We start from the raw sequence: 10406 nt of genomic DNA on the forward strand, positions 1-10406 counted from the left end.
TACTCCAAAAAGTACCATCTTTGTCCCCATGTGCAGTTGCAAACTGTAGTATTGCTTTTTTATGGTGGTTTTGGAGTAGTGGCTTCTTCCTTACTGAGCGGCCTTTCAGGTTATGTCGATATAGGACTCGTTTTACTGTGGATATAGATACTTTTGTACCTGTTTCCTCCAGAATCTTCACAAGGTCCTTTGCTGTTGTTCTGGGATTGATTTGCACTTTTCGCACCAAAGTATGTTCATCTCTAGGAGACAGAACCCATCTCCTTCCTGAGCGGTGTGACGGCTGTGTGGTCCCATGGTGTTTATACTTGCGTACTATTGTTTGTACAGATGAACGTGGTACCTTCAGGCATTTGAAAATTGCTCCCAAGGATGAACCAGACTTGTGGAGGTCTACAATTTTTTTTCTGAGGTCTTGGCTGATTTCTTTTGATTTTCCCATGATGTCAAGCAAAGAGGCACAGAGTTTGAAGGTAGGGCTTGAAATACATCCACAGGTACACCTCCAATTGGCTCAAATGATGTCAATTAGCCTATCAGAAGCTTCTAAAGCTGTTTAAAGGCACAGTCAACTTAGTGTATGTAAACTTCTGACCCACTGGAATTGTGATACAGTTAATTATAAGTGAAATAATCTGCCTGTAAACAATTGTTAGAAAAATGACTTGTGTCATGCACAAAGTAGATGTCCTAACCGACTTTCCAAAACTATAGTTCGTTAACAAGAAATTTGTGGAGTGGTTGAAAAACAAGTTTGAATGACTCCGACATAAGTGAATGACTCCGACATAAGTGTATGTAAACTTCCGACTGCAACTGTATATTCCATGTGCTGTAAACTATTGTCTTTTAACAGTTTCACTCAATTCATTCTAATCAACCTAATAATTACGACACACCCCTCACTATTGTCATTGGTTGATCTAATTGCACTGTTTGTCTGTACAACCTGTTTCAAGCATTCATGACATTACCCTGAAGGCATAGTGTTGGTGTTTTACACAATAAATTACTGGAAGTTTATGTATATATAGAGAGAGAAACAGTGTGCGACTCTCTTTATTTATTTATTTAGCTGACTGTAATGTTGTGTCCCATGGTATAGCCTACAATTAGTATACATGGGCTATTTTAAGGGATTTCTACACTGGCAATTTTAGAGGCTTAATCTGTGTCTGGGAAACCGGCCCTTAATGAGCAAGTACCCCAGTACCCCAGGTCAATAGCAAGTGCATTTGACTGCTTGGCATATTGTTTACCCAGTAACTTATATGAACTGATGTACATGTATAGTCTAATCCTTTTCATATTGTTTACCCAGTAACTTATATGAACTGATGTACATGTATAGTCTAATCCTTTTCATATTGTTTACCCAGTAACTTATATGAACTGATGTGCATGTATAGTCTAATCCTTTTCATATGGTTTACCCAGTAACTTGTGAACTGATGTGCATGCTTAGTTTAATCATTTTCTGTACAGTGAGTGTTTTGTCCTTTATGGGATTTAATCAAATTCTGTTCTTCACATTCTTACTGACAAAAGCAACATAAAGGTTGAAATAGGCAGCTTGGGTTGGTATCTTATGTCCTTATCAGGATATTAATTCCTTGGACCATGTTGATCATGTTCAGCTTCGTGTAGGAGAAGTGGTATTTCGATTGCATCCACATCTTCAGCAATAACAAAGGCAAATGCCATGTCTGCCATTGTTGCATTTCCAAGAAACAGCACAAGTTGTCTGACTTGCTGTCGGTGCATATTTACCCCCTTCCGTCTACAGTCGGCTCCTTTTACCTTACCACTCAAACACGCCAAGTGAATCAAGTTGTCTCCATTTTAACCAGATATTCTTTCTGCAGTACATGCCTTCAAACTACCTTAAACCCTTAAATTATGCCCTTACCTAAGGAAATGTTTGAGGGACTCTATGCAACATAATTCCCTTAGGTATGGTAAACCTTGAAGGGAAACACAAAGATGCACTATGCAGAAATCGCTCCACTAAAATTCTAATAGCTCGCCTAATAACTTAACAAGAAGCATAGAAACAGTGCACATAAAACAGATCTATCCCTTCTTAGAGTTCCTTTCAATGAGAATGACATAACTATAATTTAGTGGGCCGCCCAAAAAGTTACATATTGCAGCTTTAAAATGTTTTATGCAACTGGACCATGTTGTGCTAGTTGGTCGTCACTAGTTACCACAGCCACAAAGTCATAAACCCTGCTTATTTATTCAATATATCTTCTTAAAATGTGATTTTAAACCTAACCCAAACCACACTGCTAACCTTATGCCTAACCCTAACCTTAAAACCACCAAAAAGCACATTTTAGTTTCCATATTTTTTAAGACAGCGACTCTAATCTCAGAATGCTGAAGAAATTCAGCGTGTCCCAGAGGGGCCTTACAGTGTTCTACAGGAGCACCATCGAGAGCATACTGTCGGGATGCATCACAGCCTGGTGCAGCAACTCTACCACCAAGGACCGCAAGGCGCTACAGACGGTGGTACGCTCAGCCGAACACACACTGCCTGCCCTCCAGGTCACCTACAACACCAGGTGTTGCAGGAAGGCCAAAATAATTATCAGGGACCCCAGCCATGGCCTGTTCTCCAGTTTCCATCACTCGGACATGGGCAGTATAGGAGCATCATGGCAAAAACTGTAAGACTGGCCAATAGCTTCTACCCCCAGACCATCAGGCTGCTGAATAGCCACCACTAATCAGCTACCCCGTTTCACTGTACCCTGTAATTACATCTGCAACCCTGTACATGTGACTATTAAACTCATCAAAAATCTAATTATGATTTTGTGGCTGTGGTAACTAGTAGAAACCCTGCTAGTCTGGCTAGTGCCGCATTCAAAACAACTGGGAATCTCAGACTTCTGAGCGATCAACACAACTGTGAACACCTAATGGTCATTCAAATCGGAATTCCAAGTCAGACACTCAGCATCTTTCTAGAACGCCAACTTTCCGACCTGAAGCTCACTGACGTCATGAATTGACAATTTTTCCACCCAAGTTTAAAGTTATCTTGAAAGCACCCTGCGCTGTGAGTCACGTGGGTCGCGTCTTCTTTAATTATTTCCTTCTCTCCTCTTTTGTGTTTGTCAAGTGATCTATGTGTATGGGCTGGTGGGACCTTCAGCCTGTGTATTTGTAATTTGACAATTTAACAATTACTGTATAAAAAAAATATATATTCTACATTGAATGATTGGGCCTTAGGAGTTCACATCAGTGTCTAAGTTGGTATATAGGTTACGGTCTCATGTATTATCCAGGTAATGCTCCAAATGTCACCTAATAAAATAACTATTGTTGTTTAATTCTATGAGCTGGACATGGGAAGAAACATGTTAAATCAAGGCACATTAGGCTTTTTAGTCTGAAAAGGAACATTACAACCTTTTCTATATAATTTGTGCTACATAGGTGCAGACAGCAAAATGGATGTATTTTCAGTCACATTGGGTGCATCCAAATAGCCTCTCCATCAAGTGCACTTGTTCACTTCCCTTCACTGATATGAAAGGAAATGTCTGGTATTATACAACGGGTGGGTCTAATCCTGAATGCTGATTGGTTAAAAGCGCATTTCAGCTGGTGTCTATTCCACAAGTTACCACCGGCTAAATCTATGACGTTAAAATGCCCATTTACTCTGTTCCATCTGACTGCGCAATCCACTGTCTCATCAGCCCAGCCAGGCAATTTATAAACTTGATCTCCACTATAAAAAGCATTTAGACATGATCACACATTTCTTTTAGACTTACATTTAGTTTAACAGTGGAGATTTGTATAAACCTTGCTGTCTGTCTCGCTGACATTTGCAACATTGTTTCAATATTCAAATTCTATCTCCAACTGTCCCATAGTAATGTAATGAACGTGTAGGGGTCGGCAGTAGGGATGAGAGAGAGAGAGAGGCAGGTAGCATTTCTCAGCCAGTCGAAATCATGAATCGGCTGGCATCATTTTTATGGATATATACAAAGGTAAAACAAAACGAAGTGCACCTAGCTTGAAGTCTTTGCTGCTTCAGTTAGAAGTTATTGTGTTAGCTGTGTTGTTGGCTAGCTCCTCTGAACAACAGTGTCCTAACGAGAGAGAACATTTTCTATGCCAGGTGAAATCGTGCCTCATTATCTCATTGTGTCGCGTCGTTAGATACAGAACAAAAAGAACGAACGACTTGGTCGCATCTCTAGCGACCCTAGATTTTTGTCGGGACTATATCTTGTGGAAGGATGAAATTGTACGAATAAAAGTATAAAAATAAAGTTTTTAATGAAAATATGTCGATCATTATTTGAATATGTTGGTAACCCGTATACAAGTGATAATGCCCTCGAAGCTAGTGTTTGTTGGATATATTGGCATGGTTTGCCGGTCCTCGACTTGGTCTCGTGCCTAACAACACCGTGCCAATATATCCAACAAACACCGGATTCTCGGGAATTATCACTAGAAATATGGAAACTCCCAATAGCCCAGGAAAACAACAAGCCAATGCTTTTAGATTTGTGGGAAGTAGTGATTAAGTGCACACTTCAGCAGGAAGGCAAGATTATTGGGCCATACACCCTGGCCCTCTGAGGAGGTTCCTTCATGGATATGATCTCATCCAGGTGTATTTAGTTAGGTCTCCCCACAGGTTACTGGGGCTTTGCCTGTCTTGGAGCACTGATTCACCGAGGAGCCCAGCTTATCGGCCAGCAAGAATGGGCTGAGGTGGCCGTACTGAAAAGGGAGAGCAGAGGACACAGTTCAGGATTCAAATGATCCTGAGTAAACGCCAGTTGATGTATTTGCAGAGTAGCATTATCTCCTATGATAATAAACAGTCCCTGATTGCTTTTGGGTACCATGTTACAATTGTAATTACATTGCTATTATAGAGCTATCACAGCAACAACGCTAACGTGTTACCTTTGTAAAGTGTTACCTACCTTCTGGATGCAGAAGTCTGGGGAGAAGAGAGAGCACTGGAAGATAACAGCCATCTCCCCATCGACCCTAGGCGTCTTTCTGCACAACACAAAGTAAACATCAAAGGGACTATACATTCACTTAGCATATCAGACAACCCACACAATTTGTGCATTGACCTAATGTAGTGTGGAATCCATTTTTAGAAATGTCTGTAGCAATATGAATACACAAGTAAAACACTTGGGAACAAAATGACTTTTCTACATAAACAGAAACAACCAATGCTGCCTTTATGAAAAATGCTTAGGTGAGGGCAGTCCTATTATGAGCTGTTCCTGAAGAGCTACCCTCATGTAGGTTTTCACTCCAACCCCTCTTGTAACTAACCTGATTCAGTTTATCAACAAGCTAATTATTAGAATCAGGTGCGTTAGATTGGGGTTGGAGTGAAAAGCTATGGACGGTAGCTCTCCAGGAACAGGGTTGGAGAGCCCTGCCGTGTTTGCACTAACATACCTTGAAGCAGTGGGAGGAGTCAAACTCCAGCTGACACGGGTAGTCAGACACAGTCCCCTTGTAGGTCACTATTGCGCTTGACATCTCAAGCTTTTGGGGCAATTTGAAGAGCCGGTAAGTGCCAGATGCATAGCTAATATCACCTTCAACACATTGGAAATGGAAGTGACTGCCTAGGCTTTGGGTTGTTGCGGTGACCACATTACTGCCACACCGGCGTTCACGAGTCATGAAGGCAGTCAAATTCCATGTGACCGTTTAGTCATGGTAATTAGGCTTCTCCAAGCTCTGATGCTGCTGATGTTCATTAGTAGCCTACCAAACGTTCTAACTGCCTGGTACTCAGCACTCTATTGTCCCTCTAATCACTCTGACATCAATGCAAATGTAATCGGAAATCTAATCCAAAAACTTCATGAGAGCCCATGAGCTCATGTTGCGCAACCTTTATTTAGGCTATGCAATTGCGTGAGAAAACTGAGGATCCCATCAGCTTTCGATAGGCTAGGCCAACTATATTTATTTCTCAACCTTCCAAATTTTAAGAACATTGCTTATCTTTAAAACAGGAGTATAGCCTACCTGGCTCGCATAAAAATGAAACATGGGAAAAGCATCCTCCATTCACTATTTAAGTGCATACACATGTATTTTCCCCCGCTGCCCCTGTTTTGAGACAGGTGCATGATAATGGTCCATTCTAAATCAAAACAAATTTCACACATACAGTACCAGTCAAAGGTTTGGACACACCTACTCGTTCAAGGGTTTTTCTTTATTTTTACTGTTTTCTACACTGTAGAATAATGGTGAAGACATTAAAACTATGAAATAGCACACTCAATGCATTATCTCAACCAGCTTCACCTGGAATACTTTCCCAACAGTCTTGAAGGAGTTCCCACATATGCTGAGCACTTGTTGGCTGCTTTTCCTTAACTCTGTGGTCCAACTCATCCCAAACTATCTCAATTGGGTTGTCGGGTGATTGTGGAGGCCAGGTCATCTGATACAGCACTCCATCACTCTCCTTCTTGATCAAATAGCCATCCCATCTGTTTTGCACTTAGTGGGACTATCATTTGTTTTTCAACAGGACAATGACCCAACATACCTCCAGGCTCTAATGAACTTATTCTCTGCAGCAGAGGTAACTATGGGTCTTCCTTTCCTGTGGCGGTCCTCATGAGAGCCAGTTTCATCATAGTGCTTGATGGTTTTTGCGACTGCACTTGAAGAAACTTTCAAAGTTCTTGACATTTTCCAGATTGACTGACCTTCAGGTCTTAAAGTAATGATGGATGATTCTCTTTGCTTATTTGAACTGTTCTTGCCATAATATGAACTTGGTCTTTTACCAAATAGGGCTATCTTCTGTATACCACCCCTACCTTGTCACAACACAACTGATTGGCTCAAACGCAATAAGGAATGAAATTCCACAAATGAACATGGCATACCAGTTAAATGAAATGCATTCCAGGTGACTACCTCATGAAGCTGGTTGAGGGAATGCCAAGAGTGTGCAAAGCTGTAATCAAGGCAAAGGGTGGCTACTTTGACGAATCTCAAATATAAAATGTATTTTGATTAGTTAAACCCTTTTTTTGGTTATTGCATGATTCCATATGTGTTATTTAATTGTTTTGATGTCTTCTCTAGTATTCAACAATGTAGAAAATAGTAAAAATGAAGAAAAAAAACCCTGGAATGAGTAGGTGTCCAAACTTTTGACTGGTACTGTATATTATTTAGAATATGTTACGTTTAAATCGAAAATAGTCTGATGGGTGACAATATTAGCTTGTGAATGATATATTACGGCTTGTGAATGATGCCCAGCTTAAGGCAAACAGCGCATGCTTTTCTTTGCAACTTTTTCTAATCAGTCACACACCTCATGTAGCCTAGCCCATAGGTCTATATGTTTTGATAAGGTTTGTATCACAACTAAAGTGGCAAAATAACTTCTTAAAATTAATCCGATTTACAATGGGTGTAGAGCCTGACATACAGACGCAGCACGTGAGTTTCAAGTTTGGGGAAGATAAAAATGCTCCTTTATAATAAAAGTATTACATGCATAATCTCATTTGTGATCACTTTTGAGAATGGTGTTTTCCCGGTAATGGTGTTTTCCTGGTAATACTGCTGTGTGCACATTGCTGAGCTTATAATATGAAGAAATAGCCTAATAGTTTATCAACATTTTAAGCTAACCGTTCTCATCTGTTGCATCAGGCTCACAGCTTAAACAGTTTTTTTAATGCTTGTGGTTGTATTAATTTGGGATAGTAGATTGACTTAGGCTAGTGCTTTTGCTTTTCGTTAGGCCTACTCATCTTGTTGGCTGACGAAAAAGTAAAATGTGGACAGTTCTTCCAAAATCTTCAATATGCGCCTCGTAATTGGATAAGGATGCACGCAGTTGCCTCTCCAATGTGTCTGTCTTCACTTGTAGACTGTAAGAAAGACCCGATCACGTGACTGAGAGCCATGTGAGTGAGAGGTGCTTCGGCACGCAGCGGGGAGAAGGGGATCATAATTATTATATTCTGCCCAAGGGCACAACGGCCACTGGCCGCAAAAGGCATGGATATTTGCAGGGGGATTATGGCCACACAAAGGTGATGCAGCCGGGAAATTTGAGGCATTATCAAGTGCTTGTCAAATTGTGAATGAGAGACTGATGAAGTGTGTACAGTCTGCACAAAAAAGAAAGCAGAGCTCATGCCTTTCATGCAACTTTTTTCAAATCATCATTAGAGTCGCATCATGCAGCCTTAGATTGTATTAAACATCTAAACATATAGCCCAACATTTGTATCACAACTAAAGTTGCATAAATAACTCTAAATTAAGCATATAGCAGTACCCATTTCTTTGTTAACTGCTCAACACAGAATAGCCGCATATGCGCACTCCCTCAAATCATTTGTCGAAAATATATTTCCTATTTAATTCAGCTATTTTCAATTGCCACGTGAATCTAAGCAAAGAGGCGTCACTGCAGTATCGGGTTCGAATCCAGGCAGCATCACATCCGGCAGTGATTTGGAGTCCCATAAGGCGGCGCACAATTGGCCCAATGTCGTCCGGGGTAGGCCGTCATTGTAAATAAGAATTTGTTCTTAACTGACTTGCCTAGTTAAATAAAGATTTTTATTGGGTATATGTTGTGAAATTGTTAGGTATTACTTGTTAGATATTATTGCACTGTTGGAGCTAGAAACAAGCATTTCGCTACACCTGCAACAACATCTGATAAACACCTGTATGTGACCAATAAAATTAGATTTGAATATTACTAAGGTAAAAAAAAGTTATTTTGGATGCAGAATTTTCAGTATACTGCACTCTATCTAGTTATACTACAGCGTTCTTCAGTTATACTGCACACTGACGGCACTTATTTTTAGTAAGGGTAAACGTACCTTGACATTGTCATGCACTTATTTTGTTACAGTCTGGACACAGAAATGCGGACTGTAGTGGAGGGGTAATGTCCGGGAGAAGTACTTAAGCTGTCCTCTCATCAGTTAGTGCTAAAATACGTAATATTTTGAAAACTTTTGGTTTCTTTTCAAAATGTGTAGAACAATTAGTGCAAGACAGTGGCGACAGCAAACTATGCAGAAAAATCAGATGCGAGAACTTGGTGCGCCACTTTTTGCGCATGCCTGGGCTTCTTCTTCGGTGGGTTTATCTTCGGTTCACAATCCAACGTCATGGTGCATTACCGCCACCTACTGTACTGGAGTGTGGGCCAGAGACAGGGAGAAACGAAATCCTGCCAGCCCCGTTCATCTTAAAAAATATAAAATATTTGAGACTAACTAATGAAGTTCTACTCAATATACTTTTAAAACTAATTTCCTGTATCTCCTTCTCCTCATACTAGCTCTCATCCTCTCTTTTTCCTTCTGATACTGCCCACACTGTAGCAATGTATGCTCCACTGTCTCTGTTTCCTGGCAATAATCACACTTTCCTGTTGGATGATTTCCTATCCCATTTAAAGTCTTATTCAACCGGCTGTGTCCCACCCTTAACCTTGTAAAAATAGCCTTCTCTCTTCTGCCCCTTCATGCCGTCCTCCCCTCCCAGACTTTCCTCTGTACTTGAAATAAATCCCTGCCCTTAGTAGCTCTATTCCACTGCTCCTGCCATCGTGGCACCATCACTGTCAATATCAGGCTTTTTGCCTCTGCCTTGCTCATTGAAACTATAAAATCCCAACTACTAAGTGCTTGTTTAGCCAGTACATCAACTGCCTCATTCCCCTACACCCCCACATGGACTGGGACCCAAGTAAATCTGATCTGTATACCAATCTGTCTAATCATGCCATGAGTTTGTAGTGCCTCATAAAGCAGGTATTGTCTGCTACATGACCTAAAGGACTGCAGACTCATCAACACCTCACATCAATAACAGCAAATAACTACTCTGTCTGGCTTGACTTCCTCCAACCACTGCAAGGCCAACAGTATGGCCATCATCTCCGTCGTATATACAGCCAGGTGATCTGTAATACGTTCCTGCACTACAAAAATGCTGACCCAGTATGTCCTGTTCTTGGATCTTTGGAACAATCTGTGTAAATGGTCACAAAATCCTGATACACAGTATCCAGACGTCTATTAAACAAATCAGATGGATTTAACACTCTCCCTATCTTTCTGTAGTCTCTTCAACACTAGTAGATCAACTACTGGAGGTGGGAGTAGCCATGGTGGATTTACAGGAATAGCTGCATGCCTTGTCTGAGTGTCGGTACCATGGTAGGTATTTAAGGATATACAACGTCTTACTTTAGCTACGTTTAACAATGAGTGTAGCTACATACATGGTTGTAATCTGATAACAAACCTACATCGACATTGTCATGCACTTGTGTTGACAAATTTATGTTTTTTTTAGAGGCAGAC

The 10406-nt window shown here is 40.7% G+C and overlaps 1 long non-coding RNA gene across 2 annotated transcripts; it reads right to left on the bottom strand.

Moving 5' to 3' along the window:
• Positions 1-3958: 3958 nt before the first annotated feature.
• Positions 3959-9395, bottom strand: LOC106612924 (uncharacterized). 2 transcript variants are annotated; one of them, XR_001330394.2, is made up of 4 exons: positions 8910-9395; positions 5476-5618; positions 4977-5055; positions 3959-4767 (listed from the first exon to the last, which is right to left on the bottom strand). It is a non-coding gene; the product is annotated as an uncharacterized lncRNA (long non-coding RNA). The 2 variants fall into 2 exon arrangements; XR_006756830.1 differs by lacking the exon at positions 5476-5618 and having other exon boundaries at positions 8910-9392.
• Between the last annotated feature and the right edge of the window lie 1011 nt (positions 9396-10406).

This window comes from Salmo salar, chromosome ssa09 (genome assembly GCF_905237065.1).
Source record: "Salmo salar chromosome ssa09, Ssal_v3.1, whole genome shotgun sequence".
In the NCBI taxonomy this organism is placed as follows: domain Eukaryota; kingdom Metazoa; phylum Chordata; class Actinopteri; order Salmoniformes; family Salmonidae; genus Salmo; species Salmo salar.